General features: G+C 45.7%; 1 protein-coding gene and 1 long non-coding RNA gene across 2 annotated transcripts in view; both read right to left on the bottom strand.

Moving 5' to 3' along the window:
* The window catches only part of LOC310683942 (small serum protein 5-like), a 95,633-nt gene that overhangs the window by 42,086 nt on the left and 33,762 nt on the right, over positions 1-19,785 (bottom strand). The gene's annotated exons all lie outside the window — the stretch shown is intronic.
* LOC310683943 lies at positions 11,843-19,101 on the bottom strand. The gene is made up of 5 exons (XR_014514563.1): positions 19,048-19,101; positions 18,661-18,826; positions 17,350-17,443; positions 14,617-14,746; positions 11,843-13,171 (listed from the first exon to the last, which is right to left on the bottom strand). It is a non-coding gene; the product is annotated as an uncharacterized lncRNA (long non-coding RNA).

The following is a 19,785-nucleotide window of genomic DNA, read 5'->3' as shown; positions in this document are numbered from 1 at the left end:
ACCTTTGAGCTTTGACGTAGGCGCTGATCTGTTCCTGCTGTGTACTGGCCAGCTAAAATCTCTCTTATTATTCTCTGGTGCTTCTGATAACTGAAGGGGGAAGTATTTTATCTTGCTTATGCTATGTTATTCTGCTAAAAGAATGTGTCACTGTTTTTTATGCTGTGTTCGAGCAGTGAACTCCTCTCCACTACTGTTGCTGTTGCCACTGAATCCAAAAGAATGCTTGAATTTCTAAAACACCCTTCACCTGATCCAATCTAGGAATCAACCCTCCCACCCACGAACCAGTCCTGAATCAATTTGGGTGGGGAGTTAATGTTTAGCTGTTGCTTTTAACAAGGCGGTGAAGCTGACCTCTGCAGTCTTCCTTCTGGTCATGCTGTCTCCTGACAGCTTTTCATTGCTCTGGAGGCCTGATTCAACCCAGGGCAATTTAGGGCTGTCTCAACCTGACTCAGCCCAAGCCTGGATCTCCATGGATTTGGCCATCTGGTGCCTTGTCCCAGCAAGCAGGGGTAGGTTGAAGTCTATGGAAATGCTTGCTTGAGTGTGCAGGCCCTGCTCTTTCTTCATGAAAATTGTTCAACATTGCTAGTGCAAATATTTCATAATGAGCACATTTTGTATGCAGTTTTGACTAATGTCCCCTTTTTTGCAAGTGATTTCTCCCAATATATTGCATTTATTTTTATATTTTTGCTAATATATTCATTCTTACACACACTTTTACCTAGCATATGCATTTCTGTAAACACTATTTGCTTGGAGAACTGCCTTGCAAAATTCATATAACTGCAGATTGCAAAGGAAGACTTTGTTTTGTTTCTCAAGTTGTTCTAGAAATTGATAATTTGATAGATTCACCTTCAAATGCAAACTGAATGGAATTTCTCTCGCATCCCTAATCCTGAGTCAGGGTCAATTTTTTATTTTAAAAAAAAAAGCCAAGCATGAAATAATCAATTGCACAAATCAGTAGGCTGTTCAATAACTTTACCATCTTTAACTTCTGCTTTATTCATGTTTCGGACACAGGAGCCCTGGCACTTGCCCAGCCAGGTGATGCATAACATGATCAGGATGAGAGCAACTTTCTGAAAAAGAGGAAGGGGAAGGGGGAAGAATTCAGCAAAACAGGCTTTCAGTTGCTTTGAAAGTTTACACTAAGCTTTGACTCCACTACAACTTTGTGGTTATTTACATTTTAATAAATGAATGAAATATTTATTGCTAAAAGCTATAAGCTGTCACAATTGGTCACAATGCATAGAATACAAATAATTGATTTAAAACTAAAACAACAGCAAAGCAAAAATTCAAAAATCACACCTGCATAAGTTAAGCACTCCACATCTCACACTCCCCCTTACGATACGTGTCTTGGTGCCTAGCGCTCAACTTACTTGCAGCCAAGGCAAATTATGCAACCTGTGCAGTAATAAATATGTTATTGCCAGCCAGCAAAATAGAGATTTGCTCAAGGGGAAAGAGAGGAAAGGATGTAATGAAGGAATTTTTGTCTATAAAGGGCACAGTAACAAATGGGGTTGAATGTCCTCCGTGTCTCCCGACTCACAGATGCAGAGTCTTTGGTGCACAGGGGTGTTATTGAATCTCCCCACTAGATATGCAGAGGGCATACACTGAAGACGCAAAGCTGTAAATGCTTTTCTAAGTGGTGCCAGCGTGAGATTAATGAAGTACGGCTCCAGCCCAAAATATGTTTTCTATATCGGATACCAGGATGAGTATGCCATCTGTGAAAGTAAATGAAGGTCCCACCATTTAGAGTCCAAATGGTTTTTTTCTTTGATGAGTTGTTTGACTCTGTTAGAGGCAAGATTTGGTAGGGAGTCCACATTAATCCCATAATAACGGAGAATCTTACTGACTGAGTTTGCCCAAGAGCTTCAGGGTATAAAATGCAATTGCTCTCGGAAGCATTTTTAGGGAGCCTGGTAGTACTCATGCTAGCCAGCTTCAGCCAGTATAGGGCTAGCACTACATGCACACTGGTTTGTAAGCAGATTAGCCCTGTTTCAGCTCTTAAAAGGGGGCAGGTGTACCTTTGGGGACAATCAACAGTGATTTCAGGAAAGAGTTCTGCACCATTTCTAAGGGGAGGACATTACTATATCCCCAAATCTCTGCACTGTACTGGCATAATCTTCTTTTGAAATACCTCAACTGTGGGGGCAACTAAACTCCCCCCCTGAACTCTGGAAAACTGTAATAAAGAGTGAATAGAGTGAGAGGGTTTCAATTAACTGCAAGTAGGTGTGGCTTCCAGGACAAATTTGAATTAAAACCCAAGCCCAGGTACTTATAATAGCACTGTTGTTCAATAGGTTTATTGTCCAAGCTCCATCTGTGAGGTTTTCTCTTCTTCCCCAAAATCACCACTTCAGTTTTAGAATGGTTGACTGTTAACTGCTCTTTTGTGCAAAATACATTCAACTTCCTCATCTCCGCATCCCAATTAAGGTTGCAGAAACCAAAATCATCGGCATACAGAAGAACTGAGAGTTTGACATCCTGAATAGAAACAAGAAAATATTCTAGCCCACTTAGTTCTTGAACAATATCATTTATATAAAAATTGAAAAGAAAGTGTGCTAAGAGGCATCCCTAGCAACCCATTTGCTCCAAGTCTAACCCTAAGCGAAGTATGGGTATGCAGCTGTTGAATTAAAGAGAGCAGCCTTCTGTCAGTATTGGTGGAGGCTAACTTTTGCCTTCTCTATCAGGTCGAAGGCAAAAATAAGATCCACAAAAGCGGCATACAACTCTTTCCTACCATTTTGTGGAAGGTGAAGGACAAAACATCGGTCTATTGTGGATTTACCCTTCAGAAACCTTGATTGTTCTTCAGCAATAACTGTATTTCAGCAGCTCATGACTCCCAACTTACCCAATAGATATTTTGAGTATAATTTTGACACGGTACTCAGTAGATTAATTGGTCTGAAATTCTTTGGGTCAGCCTTGGAACCTTTTTTTTTGTGAATGGGAACAATTACACTTACTCCCCACCTTTGGAGAATTTTCCCATGATATGGGTAAACAATGAAGCAAGGACTGGTGACCACCAGCCAGGATTTGTTTTAATAATTACCCAGGGAACATATACCGTATACTCCAGGAGCTTTTTTGGTAGGAAGGGAGTTAATCAAGACATTTATTTCATCATCAGTTACTGGGTCCCATTCAGGGCAGGAAGATAGCACAGGAGTATCTATGTTATAATGGGAATTCAAGGAGGTTCCTAGGCTAGACAGATTGAAGAGAGAAGAAGAGTGTGCATCCCATTGCACAGAGGTACTTTGCTTATCAATGGGGCCGTTTGCCTCTCTTGACCCTTTTGCCACCAGGGCCCAGAATCTAGTTGAATCCCTTTCTATGGAAGCGTGGCCTAACTCCATCCAAGTATGGTGGATATGATTTTCCTCCCCCCGCCCAAAGTAATTTTTTATATTCTCTTTGAAGGTGTATATATTGCATATAATTTTCTAGCGAATGTGCTTTTTTAAACGCATAGACTGAGAGACACACGTGAGTTGCGTCATGAAAGCACATGAGGTGCAGGTTTGCTAAGACAGCCTTCTCCGGCCTAGTGCCCTCCAGGTGCTTTGGACTACAACTCCCATGAGCCAAAACCCCCATAGTTGTATGATGCTGATGGGCATACAGTTGTGCAGGTCTGGGCTTATGGGAGGTGTCATCCAAAACATCTGGCAGGCATCTAGTTGGAGAAAGCTGAACTGTGTGACTAATGACTAGGATTCTGATATTGACTGGCAGGAGTCAGAGGGGACAGGGAGCACCCTAATTCTGAAGCCCATTTTAGTCAGAGCAAATAAATTTGCATTGCCACATCAGCCTTTGCAACAGGTGAAAGGTTTGGATCACTGACCTTATTGAGGCACAAAAGCATTAATCCACTTACCATCTTGACTTTTTGCTGTGTAGACAGAAAGCACTTCTTGCTGCTAGAATAAAGGAGTGTTCTGCGGTAGCGGGAGCAAGGAATCTATCACATTTATATATGCCCAAGAGGCAAAATCAAAGAGAGGCAAAATCAAAGAGAACGCCTCCTTCTATTTGAATTAATGTGACCACTCCCACCAAAAACACACAAAAAACAAACAAAAAAAACCTCTTCTTCCTGTACAGAAAGGGGAAGAAATGTCGTGTTTTAATATGGACCTAACTAATTTACATTTAGGGACACGGGTGGTGCTGTGGGTCCCGTTGCTTGGTCCCAGCGCCTGCCAACCTAGCAGTTCGAAAGCACCCCCGGGTGCAAGTAGATAAATAGGGACCGCTTACTGGCGGGAAGGTAAACGGCGTTTCCGTGTGCTGCGCTGGCTCGCCAGATGCAGCTTTGTCACGCTGGCCACGTGACCCGGATGTGTCTCCGGACAGCGCTGGCCCTTGGCCTCTTAAGTGAGATGGGCGCACAACCCTAGAGTCTGTCAAGACTGGCCTGTATGGGCAGGGGTACCTTTACCTTAATTTACATTTGGTGGGACGTGGGTGGCGCTGTGGGTTAAACCACAGAGCATAGGACTTGCTGATCAGAAGGTCGGCAGTTCGAATCCCCACGACGGGGTGAGCTCCCGTTGCTCGGTCCCTGCTCCTGCCAACCTAGCAGTTTGAAAGCACGTCAAGTGCAAGTAGATAAATAGGTACCGCTCCGGCGGGAAGGTAAACGGCGTTTCCGTGCGCTGCTCTGTTTCGCCAGAAGCGGCTTAGTCATGCTGCCCACATGACCCGGAAGCTGTACACCAGCTCCCTCGGCCAGTAAAGCGCGATGAGCGCCGCAACCCCAGAGTCAGCCACGACTGGACCTAATGGTCAGGGGTCCCTTTACCTTTACCTTTACCTTTAATTTACATTTGCATTCTGAAGTGGAAATGTAGCAAGCAGAATTGGTTCTTTTAAATTTGGGCTTATTTTATTTTTTCAGTCTGAATGATGTGTACAAAAATTCACATTTTAGGGGAAGTGTACATAATCTTACATATGTTACTTGAAATAAAATACAAGAACACAGTGTTAGGCTAAATTGCCTGGAAAACGTGTATTATGCAAAATTGCAAACCAACTTGTACATTAGTTTGAGTGAACCCTAAAATGGTGGCAGATTTTCATTGGGGCACTAAGAATTGCAGGCTGATTTGGAGATGTGGCAAACCGAACATGGGCTTTGATAAATGAGAAACTGAAATTGACACCATCCACCCCCATCTAAGGGATGTGGGTGGCGCTGTGGGCTATAGCCTCAGTGCCTAGGGCTTGCCGATCGAAAGGTCGGCGGTTCGAATCCCCACGGCGGGGTGCGCTCCCGCTGTTCGGTCCCAGCGCCTGCCAACCTAGCAGTTCGAAAGCACCCCTGGGTGCAAGTAGATAAATAGGGACCGCTTACTAGCGGGAAGGTAAACGGCGTTTCCGTGTGCGGCTCTGGCTCACCAGATGCAGCTTTGTCACGCTGGCCACGTGATCCGGAAGTGTCTTCGGACAGCACTGGCCCTTGGCCTCTTGAGTGAGATGGGCGCACAACCCTAGAGTCTGTCAAGACTGGCCCGTACGGGCAGGGGTACCTTTACCTTTACCTTTTTTACCCCCATCTGTTGTCAACACAATTCCACCTTCAGTGCAGTCTTCCACTTGAGATTCAGCAGGTGTTCTCTGCTGTAACTTTTAAACTTTTGCTGAACACTCATGCAGACAAATAACATAACTTCTATAATAGTTAGTTGGTGATTTCTGAATTAAATTTGCTGTGTGGCTTTTATTGAATATATATAACTGTTGAACTGTTGAAAACTGCTTTAATTTTTTATTTTACAAAACTGGAGTATATAAGTATTTGTATATATAAAATAAAATAAAGGTTAACTTTAAAAAATGAAATTCAAAAGATTTCATTAGGTCTCTCTGCACAATTGAGCGTCCACAAAGGCGGGGAATCATGCGGAAGATCTGTGAGTGTTCTAGCAAACATGAGTAAAGCCCTCCTCTCTTTGATCTTTATCTATGGACCTTCACAGCCCAGGAAGGTTGAGGACTTTTGCCTTCTACATGGAAGGAGATTTCCTCTTCAGATTGTGTTCCTTGGGGATGCTAATTGCTTAAGCAGCATTCAAGAACCTATAGACTTGTACCTTAATTACCTCTCCCATCAATCTTAATGCCTCATTAACTGGAACAAAACATGCCTAACGTTCTTTTGCTGGAAGTATCTGGCAATGTTTGAGCAATTCTGAAGCCCACTGTAGCCAGATCAAATAAATTTGCACTACCATCAAAACCTTTACAAAAATTCTATGCAAACCACATTAAAGGAGACCTTAGTGAAACTAAGTAAGAAATACTGCTCTTAAAGCAGTTCTGTGTGATACTGCCAGTTAACTATCCACTACATTTATATAACCAGAAAAAGTCCAAGAGGCTAATTCAAGGTGCTATGTGAATTACTGGAGCACAGGTGGAACACTCTCCTCTTATGTGGATGGGGAAGAAATTTGAGTCGTTTTACATTTTAATGTGAACTTAACTTATTAACCTTTTCAAATGCAACGTGGCGAAAAGGAGTGAGTCATCTAACTTTGTGTTGTAGAAACAGAAATTTAGATAACTCACTTCTATGTGCCACATCTACAAAAATAACATACAAAATGGTTACCAAAGATAACATACAAAACTATATTGTACAAGGCAAAACTGATGGGAATGTGTGTATGTGTGTGTGTGCGTGTTGTAAACTAATTTAAGTTTTTAAAAATGAAACTGCAGTATATAACTATTTTTTAAAACTATATAAATTAATTAAAGTTAAAGTTTATTTAAAAAGGAAAACAGCCTATGACTTTTTAAAATGTTTTAGCAGAAATGGATGGAATTTGCAAATGGATGGAATTCTAAGGGTATGAAATCTGCCAGATTTCAGACAGCTGTGCCGGGCAGGACGGGGGAGGGTGGTTGAGCCAAGTGCCTTTAAAGCTGAATTGTGGGAGGATAAAAAAGGATTCACTTCATACACACACCATAGTTTTGTGCTCTTTTCTGATATGTTGCTTCCATATCACTCCCCAAAGCACTGTAATTGGAGAGTCTTGGTAAAACCTTGGGTTAAAGAACTTAATTTGTTCTGGAGGTCCATTCTTACCCTGAAACTGTTCTTAACCTGAGGTACCACTTTAGCTAATGGGGCCTGCTGCCGCCACCGCGCCACCAGAGCACGATTTCTGTTCTCATCCTGAAGCAAAGTTCTTAACCTGAGGTACTATTTCTGGGTTAGCGGAGTCTGTAACCTGAAGCATCTGTAACCTGAAGCATCTGTAACCCGAGGTACCACTATAATTAGCTTCTGTTAGCTTGTCTGCCATAAAACTTCACCCCATCCTTTCCATCCTCACTCCCTGGCATTTTGTTGGAGAACATGAGTGTTGTTTTCATTTGAGAAAACTGCAAATAGGTCTTAAATTTCGGGGAACGTAAACCTTCTGGAATCCAGCACAGACCGATTCAGAGGGGAACCCCCTTCACTTTTGGCAGCTTCTGACTCTCCCAACCTGCTCACTTCAGTTTGGGATTCTTCCAAAGAGAATGAATACCCCTTGTAAATGGCTTACTCTTTTTTTTGAAGGAGCACACAGGAATTATGACTTTGACTAGACATCAGCCACCTTGAGCAACACACTCTCCAGGAAATTTTCTGGGCAGTATGAGTTAAACATTGGCTAAACATGAGTTAAACAAGAACAAGGAAAATCCCTGGTTCTTGTTCTTCCAGAATATTTGGTAGACCTCTGCACAATGCAGAGATTACAGTGTCATTAGCAAGATGAGCAACTGAAGACCCAGGGACACAATTTTGGTGCCATAAATGTACCACATATAATGAGAAGTGGAATGCTCACCTTACATATGGCAACAGGGCCAAGATTTCAGTACTAATGAGTAATCCCCGCAGGTGTCACGTAACAAAGGAGTTCCCCTGAGTTCATCAACACTTGTTGATGGAGTAGGATTACAGACTGGTGCACACTTAGGACATTTACATAGATTAATTAACTCTTCACATGCTAATTGCTGATACACAGAGGTAGGTACACATATTCCAAAATCCATGGATCTCAAAGTCTGACACACAGTCTTTACACATAAACACTAATTAAACCCTTGCATAGCTTCCTTTCTAAGACACATTGAAGCTGTCTTATAACATATTCCAGTTATAACAAAGAAGTTCTAATTAAATCCTGATATTTGCTATACAGTGGTACCTCAGTTTTCGAACTTCTCTGTTAACAAACATTTTGGTTTTTGAATGCCGTAAACTCAGAAATAAATGCTTCAGTTTTTGAACACGCCTCGGAAGTCGAACATGCCACGTGACTTCCGCCGAGTGCAAGATCCCGAGGCCTAGCTGTTGGCTATTGCGTTTTCGGTTTTCAAATGTTTCAGAACTCGAAGGTCTTCTGGAATGGATTACATTCGAAAACCAAGGTACTACTGTACCTAAACATTTAGCACCACAGATCTATTACAGTATTCAAGATGGTTGGTGCTTGTAAAAAAGCCTCACATGGTCCTAAATCTGCCCCTTGCAAGGGTGGATAGAGTAAGGTTACCAGATTTTTTCAAAGAATCAAGGGACACTTTTTTTAAAAAAAGAGAGAAAAGATATTTTTAAAAAGCTATTTAAAAAATTAAGATATCTTCTCTTCTGTGGTCTCCTCTGTCATGCGACCTTATTCTGGACCCCGGCCTGCTCTCTTGGAGCGCTAGCTGCCATGGAGTGGGCTCGGGTCAGGCCTGGGCTTGGCCATGTGTCCTTGCCCTCTTGGTGCTCTCCTACCTCTCCTCCTCAGCAGTGGTGCCGGCACTGGCACGGTAAGGTTGGGGCTCCCCTCTTTTTTCTCCTTCCTCTTTCTCTCTCTTCCTTCTCCTCCTCTGCTCCTCCTTCTCTCCAGGGTTTTCCTGGCACCAGAGCTCCACTGGGCAGTTGGCCACACACTCTTGTGCCTGGCTTGATTTGGGTCACAGGGGGTGTCAGCGGTCCCCCCATTTGACGTACCGGGCATCCCCAGTTCCCCCTTGGCAGTGGCGGCCGCAGCAGCAGTCTGCCAGCCTGGTAGTGCAGTTGGCTCTGGCTGGCTTCAGGAGCTGCTCGCTGCCATGGCGCCCGCCATTTTGCCTCGCTGGAAGTCCCCATATGATGTGTCTTGTGCCGTTGAATTAATCACACAACATTCATTCCCTACAAAATATAAATCTAGGGAGATTAAATGAAATCCGGGGACATTCCGGGGATGGATTTTGTCTGGAGACAGATTTGTATATCCGGGGACTGTCCCCGGGAAATGGGGACGTCTGGTAACCATAGCATAGAGCCTTGTGGGCAGAATAGAGGACTGTCCTCAGTAAACTGACCAGCCTACCTAGGCCATTAAGTAACCAGCAATCTCCCTAACATGTGGAAGACGAAACTGAGGCTTAGGAAAATGAGAATCTGAGGGGAAATGAAATGGACAGGTGTGCCCTCTGGTGCTGAGCTGCAGACCTTCCCCCCAAAGGAGGTGCTCTATCAGTGAGCGATGGACCCCACCAGGACCCCTCCCATGTACCTGCATGGCATGCGTGAGCAACCTCAGACAGTGTGTGTCTTGTACATGTCATTGCACCGTATCTCAGCCGCTTCTTATTTCTGAAACTTCTGCTTTTCTGAGAGGATGAGTAATCACCTGTTATGATCTTGCAAATTCTTATTACAGTCATACCTCGGGTTGAAGTAGCTTTGGGTTGAGCATTTTCGGGTTGCGCTCCACGGTGACCCGGAAGTAACAGAATAGGTTACTTCCGGGTTGTGCCACTCGCGCATGCACAGATGCTCAAAATGATGTCATGCACATGCACGGAAGCGGCAAATCACGACCCGCGCATGCGCAGACGCGGGTTGCATTCTGCTCTGGATGCAACCGGGGCTCTGGAACGAATCCCGTTCGCATCCAGAGGTACCACTGTATTTGAAGCCTTCAGAAGCTTGACGATGGTGAAGCCATAATAAGAAACTGATTTCCATTCTCAGGAAACTGGCCTTCACCCCTGCTGAGACTATTCTATGCATGCAGGGATGGCTTCTCTCTCTCTCTCTCTCTCTCTCTCTCTCTCAGGTAAGCGAAGGGGTTGGGAGAAGGGCACCATCGGTTGGCAGCGGAGGCCTCTGTAGGCCTCTTCTTTATTGGCCTCTGCATCCACTAATAAGAATGATATCGCAGGAATCTCAGCTAAAGCACCCAAGACAGATGGCCATCCAACCTCTGCTTAAAAAGGCATTTTCCTTCATTCGGCTTCTCCTCCTTTTATAAATGTAGATTCCTTGCTGCCATTACCATAGAACACTCCTTTTCTTTAGGAGCCATTTCTCACCATGAAGACTTTCCATCTGCACAGCAAAACTAGAAAGTCAACTAATGCTTTTGTGTTTCAGTAAGGCCAGATATCCAAATCTTTAATCTGTTCTCTATGGAAATGCTGTAAAGATTGTTGTGATGATGCAACTATATTTGGTCTTGCCAAAATGGGCTTCAGAAACATTCCCTGTCCTCTCTGACTCCCAGTCCATCTGTTCTAGTCAGGGATCTGCAACCATCACCCCTCCTTGAAAAGCCAGATTTTAGAAAGGGGGTTGTGCAAATTCACTTTGTTTGGCAACACTTTCCTCAGGGTAGAATTCCAGTTGTCCCAGGGCAGTGTTTGGAAGGCTACCAAAAACAACACAGATTATCGTCTTTCATGATCCTAATCCCAGTTTTAAACACTGCCTCTCAGTTTTGTTCACTACAGCTCTACAACATCTGCAGATGTGTTTGCATTTACAATGCATTTCCTGTCTAACCAGGAAGGCAAGCAGTGGAGGATTCTCCACTACAGGGGTCAGCAACCTAAGGCCCATGGGCCAGAAGCGGCCCACAGAGGTCGTTTGACCAGCCCCCGAGCCGTCCCCGAACTGAGTCGCCTGCTTGCACGCTGCGCGATGCAGGGACTCACTTCCGCAGTGCTGAAAATCGCGGGCACACGTGCTCTCACACACACACACACACAATCCAGCCCATGGAGGGATCTCTGTGGGACCAATCTGGCCCAGGCAAGATAAACCTTGCTGCCCCCTGCTAAACTACATCTACAGCAGAAGGAGAGAGGGAAAGAGAGAGAGAAAGAAAGAAAGAGAGAGAGAGAGAGAGAGAGAGAGAGAGAAGGAGGTGTATATATATATTATTCCCTTTTCACTGCACCAGTTCCTTGGTTAATGCAGTCTGGATTGGGCTCCTGCCCAGGAAATGGACACAATTTGTATGCAGTTGATCCGTCACCTGCCCTGCCCCATTTTGCAGCAGCTGTTGCCAGGGGTTGCATGCACTCTTCCACACTTTGGGCAGATTGGCACCTCTTTGAAGGTGCCCCCTCCCCTGCTGGCACAGCCCAGGGGATCCCAGTGAAGGGGAGGAGCAGCTGCACTGAATCCTAACCCCTGAAAGCATTGGGTTGGGTATTGGGATGGGGAGGGGAGGATTGCTCTGCCCTTCATAGGCCACTATTTCTAACTGCTTCTTCATCCTGAAGCATGCAATCTGGATATTTTGAAAGACAAGGATATGGATTAATGGATAAATGTAATGAATTAAAATCCACAAATTATTGTGTGCAACTAAAATATGTTTGGTGTGACTCTTGATTACTCATGGAATAAACAGCATGGAAAATAGCTGCAGTGATGAAGCTATCAAATGACAGTAACATTTTAAAGAAAAGATATCAGTGGAGAGCAGTGTGAAGATTAGCTTTTATTCGTTCACTATAGAAATGAGAAACATAACAGCATCCAGACAGTCCCTTTATTTTCTTTGCTTCTTTTCCAATGTCCTACTGTATAGCTCCGTGAGGGGGGGGGGACTACAGTTCCCAGGATTCTTGGGGGGCAGCTGTGTGCATTGAATGTGCTTTAACTATAGGGTGGGGATTTGCTTTCATTCTCCTGCTACAGCTGAAACAACAGAGCAAGTGTGGCTTTTATCTGACTTCCCCTCCTCCATATTTATTGCTAACTACAACACAGATTGGAGGTTGCGAAGGCTGCCTTGAATTACAAATCAAGTTGTTTTATTCCGGTAGCAAAGAAACAGGAGGGCATTGGGCGTGAGGGCAGGCCACAGAGGAATGTGCTCTTCTGCACAGAGAGATGTGAAACCAGGTCCAACTCTCTTCACTTCCATCACAAGGAACAGAGGGGACTTACTTCAAAGTAAACATGCAAAGGAACTTGCTGTAGGTGTCCTAACATGTGCCTGCCAGTTTTTCCTAGTCAGACTACTGTAGTTGAAAATATTTCCAAGATGTTCTTCTGTGATAAAGTCTTTTTATCTTTTATATCTGGTAACCAATGGTGTCAGTGTTCCTTAGGTGGTGGTGGTGGGTCTGCAGGCCTGGGGTATCCAGGCAACCCTGGAGGCCTCGCTATCCATCCCATGTCAGGATCTCCCCGAATCCTGTCTCCTTCTCAGGCCACACCCTCTCTGGCCCTGCTCTGCCCCCTCCTCAAATGCTTTGATCTGCAAGAATGTGATTCTGAACTGTATTGTTTGGATGGAGAGATATGTGGGGAAGATGGGGGAGACACCCTAGATTTGTGGGACTGGAATGTAGCCTGTGGTACAAAGGTCAGGTTCACATCTCTTGCTGCACCAACTTTGTCCCTCTGCACCCCCCCCCACTGGCCCTGTGGGGAGGGGATGTGGCTCTTGGGTTGAAAGCCATCCCCACAACTGAAGATCACTTACATTCTCTACTGGGAGTGAGAATCTGCTGCTGTTGTTTTAGCATTTAGCAAGCATTAAGTTAATATGAAATTCAAGCCGGTCCCTTGTTTCGCTGTCCGGCAGGTGAGACACATGGAAGGTGAGGCTTAAAACAGTCCCCATAGTGGGTCTGTCCAGAGGCCACCTCAAAAGAGAGTGAACTCCCAGGGAGGACACTGCCAGGACCCTCTGGAAATTAATCGGCACACAGCGTTGTGGGGTCATCAAGCTTGTATAACTTATACTGGCACGTTTCTGGATCAATCATTGCTTTGCATCCTACAACATCTAGAATGCCACCATATCTGAAAAGAAAAAGAAAAAATCTATTTTTAAATGATTTATGGACCACCTTTTCATAAAGATACTTAGTAAGGATTTGCAACAGGGTGAAGAATCCTTTTCAAGTTGAGGGCTGCATTCCCCAATGGGCAACTTAGGGGCACAAGTTAGTGGTGGCTCAAGTGCGCAGAGCAAAGGATGGGGCTCTTTCCTTTGTATCCCAGGCTATGTTCCAGCCAGGCAGAAGCCAGAACTTTTCTCTTTCCAGACAACAAAGTCCCATTTCAGAGAGGCAACATCACTTGAAAGGAGTACAGGACATGACCAGGATGAGCCAAGGCCTTGCCAGGGTCCTGAGGGCCAGAAAGAGAGAACTGCAGGGTCACATTTGACCCCCAATCTTAAAGTTCCCCATCCCTGTCTATCAAGAGAGTTTGGGGAGTGCTCCTGGATTTGGCAATGCTCCTGCATGCCTGGGTGGCTGGTGTGCCCAGGAGCATCTTGCCCACCTGCATCCATTCCTGTATCACCTCATCACCTCCTGGCTCAATGACTACAACATGCTTCACCTGGAGCTGCCCTGGGAGAATGTTCAGAAACTGCAGCTTAAGACAAAAGGCAACAGTTGCTTTGCTTTCTTTTTGTATGTTTTTAAGACCATGTTATACTGGTCTTACATCAGTTGCATTGGCTTCCAGTTTGTTTCTGGTTCCAATTCATAGTGTTGATGGTCAACTACACAGTCCCAACTAGCTTAGGGCCAGGGGCTATCCTGCAATGGTGAGGCAAAGTGACTCTGCACTGTGCTCAGACCCCTCTTTGTACTTTCTGGAGCAGAGCTGAGCACTAAAAGAGGTTGTGGGGTTCTCCAGGGAGGGCCAGCCTACCTGGGCCCCCACCTGAAACCCTGCAAAGCCAGTGCCAGTCACGGCAGACAGTGCTGAGCACCGTAAATGGACCAATGGTCTGACTCTGTATAAGGCAGCTTCCTATGATGCGGAGGGTATCAGGGCTTGTTGTTTCTTTTTTGAGGATACTAAGGAAGGAACTATTTGGATCCATATGCAGAATTATCGTCAGAGCTGGGCATGTGCTACCCTCTCAAATTATGGTAGAAATCTCCACCCGCCTACACAGGCTACAAGCTCTCCTTCCAACTGCTCTTTGCCCTGCCTGGTGGAGGCTGGTTCATTAGGGCAAATGCCCTGACCCACCAAACCTGCCTGCCTACTTGCAAATCAGTCCAGGGGTGGCACTGCCTTGGCAGCTTCCTCCTCCTTAGTCTCAGCAGGAAGCAACATGGAGGCAAAGCTAAAATTAGCTGGTTCTGGAGCCACCTAGTGTTGATCTCCCACTTCTAAAGGCCCTGCCCTGTGTGCAGCGGGAGAGAGGGGCTGCTGCTTCTACTCCCAATACCCTACTTTCAAAAGGGCGAATAAATCCAATCCCACTCAGGGTTTTTGCCTACCTGGCACAGCATTCCATTCCGCCTTCCTTGCATTCACATCGCATGCACTCAGCTGTATTCCAGGCAGTTCCCAATGGATGCTGGCTCCCGTCATATATATCCGTACACTCACTTGGACGCAGGAGTTCACCTGGGGTGGGGGAGAAGAAATCCCACCAATCTCCTTGGCAATAGCATCAACCTCCAAGTATCAACGAAACCCAGGAAATAAAATTACCCAGGAAATGTACGGTAATTGCACACTTTGCACACCTTTTCCCCCTTTCAGATGCACCCCACTAAACACCTGATAGGCAAAAGGGAATCAGGTTGAGTGCTCACTGGAAGGACAGATCGTGAAGCTGAGGCTCCAATACTTTGGCCACCTCATGAGAAGAGAAGACTCCCTGGAAAAGACCCTGATGTTGGGAAAGATGGAGGGCACAAGGAGAAGGGGACGACAGAGGACGAGATGGTGGGACAATGTTCTCAAAGACACCAACATGAGTCTGACCAAACTGCGGGAGGCAGTGGAAGACAGGAGTGCCTGGCGTGCTCTGGTCCAGGGGGTCATGAAGAGTCGGACACGACTGAACGACTAAACAACAACAAACACAGCATATACACTTCCTTGCTATGTGATGCAATCACTTACTAGCTATTTTTTATATATAACATGCTCTCAGTGTCGGGAATCCCCTGGACACCAGGGAATTTTAAGGCAAGGGAAATGGGTTTCATGAAAGAAGGCTTATGTCACCAGGAATCTACATAATAGCTCCCACATTCCCAGGCTTAACCTGTGAAACAGATACTGTCATGGAATGCATGAAGGACACTTGCTAGAGAAATAAGACGAGCTTCTTTGTTTGAAAAGGAAACAAGAAAGAAACTTTCCGCTGCTTCCTTTATGGAACTGTTGTTGCTTTTTTATCATGTTAGCATCAAACAGGGAAACCAGACACAAGATAACTGTATTCAAAATGATGCCAGTTGCACAAATATCTCACATGCTCCTTTGTTTGCCCCATGTGAGGGAGCATGGAGCCTCATGAGGAGAATCCTCAGGCCTCCGTGGGGCTGAGACATGCAGGTGCATTCACAGAGCCATGTTTCCAAGATGATGTGAGCATGTGCAAAGGGCAGTGGCCTCAGACACAGGCAATCCTGCCAGGGCCACTGAGCATCTGAACCAGGCCATAGTCACAAAGAGACATGGGGTTAATATCTGGCACCTTAAAGAATTGTGCAGGGGGGACCTCATCCATCTCCCACTCTTGCCTAACTGGTCAAGGTTCCACCAAGCCTCTCCACCTACCAGCAGGCAATGGAATGACCAAAATAAAGTGATCTATGGGGGGGAAGAGAGACTTGGAGATAGGAACTCCTACTGATGTCCATAGGATTTTTTTCAAGAGAGAGATGAGAGAAAAGCAAATACTCCAAATAAAATAAATAATTGAAAGGTGGGAGTAGGTAAGCTTTTCACTTTTTAAAAAATGATGAGAATAGCAACTACATATCATTTTATTTTATTTTTTATTTTGTTTATATCTCATCTTTTCTCCAAAAGGACCCCAGCAAGTAATAAAATGATTAATACATCTGCGAACATTTTGATCTCAGTTTCTACAAATTCTAAAAACTCGCACGCGCTCTCTCTCTAAATAAATAAATAAAATGAACTCTGCAGATTGAAGAGCCAGAGGGGCCATGGCCCTGGGCGCAGGTTTCTGAAGGGGTGTTAAGCAGGTGCCCCAATGCAGCCCCCCCCCCAGCATGCCATGGCTGTTGCGCCCTTCTTGTGCCACCCTCCCTCGATCCGAGCTTTGCAAGGCTGCTCAGGCAGGGGGTGCGGGGACGCGGCAACCATGCGCCCTTCAATCCCAGCCTAGTGTGAGCCTCACAAGGTTCGGAGCTGGGGAGGGGGGGTACAACAGCCATGCCACTTGGGGCTGGTGTCACTCTGGCGGGGGCTGGGTGGGCTTCATTTGTCCTTCACCCCTCGCTCCCCCCCCCCATGCCTGCACTGGGTGGCATGGAGTGCTGTTCAGAGGGACACTGCCTCTGACCTTGGCACATTCAAGGGCAGCTCTTTATCAACAGGAAACCATCTAACACAGGGGTAGGCAACCTAAGGCCCGGGGACTGGATGCGGCCCAATTGCCTTCTCACTCCAGCCCATGGATGGTCCAGGAACCAGCGTCTTTTTACATTAGTAGAATGTGTCCTTTTATTTGAAATGAATCTCTGGGTTATTTGTGGGGCATAGGAATTCGTTTTTTTTCAAAATACAGTCCGGCCCACCACATGGTCTGAGGGATGGTGGACCGGCCCACAGCTGAAAAAGGTTGCTGACCCCTTATCTAACAGTTTGCTCCTCTAAAGAGATATCAATGAGTGGCCACTAATGGATCACAAAAAAGAGGAAAGACATTACTAACAGAGGGCACAGATGTGCACAAACTTTGCACCTGCTATTGTATATGTATAGGTGCAATATATATGTATGGCTAACCGGTTGGCTTCCTAGGTGCTCATTGTTGGTGAGCAACTTCAGGGCCCCTGCTCTAATTTTTCTTTGAACTGATCTTGGCCCAGCCATTCCTTCTAAAGGAGGGCTTCTTCATCTAGAGAACTGCCCAGATAGAGGACTGTCTTGAGTAAACTGACCACCCCACATGGGCCCTTAAGGACCACTGGCCAGCAATCTCCCTAACAAAAGGAACGGGTAGTCACCCACTGTAGCCTTACCATTTCTAACCCTTATTTTATGCACTTCTTGGAAGCAGAATCCACAGCAGGAAGCCAGGCTGAAACAGAGGACAGTCAGGCTGAGGAGATCTTTCTGAAAAACAAGCACAAGCAGGAGGAACTTCAGCTCCGCTGAGATGCACAAAAAGGCATCGCACTCAATGGCAGGGGCAGACTTTAGGAATATGGCGCCCGGAGCGAGGACAAAATTTGGCGCCCCAAAGATTCATTTGGCACCCTTCTGCCTCCCGCCTTCCATTCAGCGCATGCTCTCAAGTGCATTATGTCATAGCTGCAGCAACTCAATAACCCAGGGTTTAACTTTGAGTAGGTACCCGTAGAAGTATAGGTTTTATTATTAATACCTGGATGGGGGAACTGCCCACACCACCCTCATTCTGGCACTGTCAATGAGCCACCCAAGAAACAAGAGTTGAGCTATACTGTGGTTGTGTCTTTTTTTCAGCGTCAAAGACAGTTTGGGATAATTGGCTAGAGCAGAGTTTTCAGCCTTTTTGAGTCCACGGCTCCCTTGACCAACTACATTCTTTCTGTGGACTACTGTGGGGCTCAGGAGCCCAGTTATGTCACCTCTTTCCTGCAGAGCCGGCAGCCCCTCGCCCCTCCCTTGTGGAGGGTTCCTCAGCCTCCTCTTCTCCCCTCTTCTTGGGAGTCCTCTGGGCAGCCGCAGCTGCTGCCCCTGGTCTCTGAACTGCCCCCACTCCGGCCCCAAAACTGGGCCTCTGCAAACTTGTGTTGAGGCTAATACTGAGAGACTGAGCATTTTTAAAAAATGGCACAGAATTACCACTCCAAAATACCCAGAATCTGTGTTGGGTGTGTTTGTGACTCCCCTCCCAAGAAAAAATGAATTCTGCACCCAGAAATGTTATGCTAGTTAACTTGATTTGTAAAGGTTTTCAGAAGCCTACTTCTAAAATCTAGTTTTTATTAAAAAAAAACAAACCCAATCCTCTGCAAAGTTCCAAAGAAACCATCAGGAAACCCTGAAAGGTCTGCAGGCACAGGATGAATGCAGGGCAGGCAGTAGATGGTCCAAAGGTCAAAGAGGACAGAGAAACGTTCAAGCACCTTATCCTTTCGCTGCTGATCCGTGTAAATCTGCCTTTCCACTGCAACTTTTCCAGCATTTTACAAGATCCAATTGTAAGAAACTGTTGGATACACTAACACATAAAACCATAATTTGTTGTAAGGCGCTCAGAGTGGCTGGGACAATCCAGATGGGTGGCATATTATTATTATTATTATTATTATTATTATTATTATTATTATTACAATTCTGCTTACCATCCTGGCTTTTCGATGCACAAATCCTTCCGGCTAAGACACAGCTGCTTCTCCAGGGGCTGTTCCTTGCAAGTGACTCCAGGGAATCTGCCTCCCAAATGTATGCAGATATGGGGCCAGAGATTAAGCTGAGGAGATGCCTCCTTCATGTTGCAGTTCTGGTGTACTAATGTGTCAAAAAAAAAAAAGTTAACGAGAAGAAAATATTTGCTTCAGCCTTTAGTTTGTGTTCATTTTGAAGAATGGCAACAGAAGCCTCTTCAGGAATATTTGAAACAGAGCTTTGAGCAACAGTCTTTAAAACTCCTCCAGCTTATTTATGGGCAGAGAAAGTGGAATTTCATTGAATTTCTCCAGGGAGAGGAGAAAATGTCCAGCATGTTTTACCATTAGCAGAAGTAGGATCACAGCTTCTTTGTTTTTCCTTCCTACGGTTTGCAGCCTGGGCATCCTTCTGCGTCATCCCAAAGTGGGGGAGAAGTGTTGAGGCCATTTCACCTCCCCTGCTTGGGCTGCCTTTTGAAAAAGTGGGAGACCTGAAAGGCATCATTCCCATTTGCCTTCTCTTGCTTTGCTGCTTAACGAAAAGGGTCAGGAGACATTCTCTTGTCGGCAGGGGCTTTTGAAAAGCAGGGAGGGGTGCCAGGGCTGGTTTGCCACATCCTGGCCAGGCAGCTGCTCTAGCCATACAGGAAAGGGGTGTTTATGTCATGCTCGCTGCTCTAATTGTTCAGTTTTGCTGCCTGCCAGCCACATGCGGGAGTGACAGGCCGCTACTTTCCTTTTTTTAAAAAAGTGTTTGTTTGGATGGAGAAGTGTGCAGGAATTGCCTGTTGCTTGTGTTGCTGTGTGCCAGCCTTAATGGGCTCAGGATCACAATACCAAGGACTGACTCTCTCCTACCGGTCAGGGGCTGCACTAAGGAGGAATGGTGGGGACCCCCCCCCCCTTCTCCTTAACCAACCTGAGAACAGGAGGGCAGTATAGATTTAGAACAGTGGTTTGCAGAAGGGCATAACCCGAGAGGCTGCAGAGGGCAGAAGCTGGGAAATATTGGGAGAGGAAGAGCCGAAGAAGCAGCAGCACCAGGGGAGAGACAGCTGACAGACTCCGTGTCCTTGGAAA

This window comes from Podarcis tiliguerta, assembly GCF_965153285.1.
Source record: "Podarcis tiliguerta genome assembly, chromosome: 8".
NCBI lineage: Eukaryota > Metazoa > Chordata > Lepidosauria > Squamata > Lacertidae > Podarcis > Podarcis tiliguerta.
The sequence above is the reverse complement of the archived record's forward strand: the minus strand, read 5'-3'. Positions and strand labels throughout refer to the sequence as shown.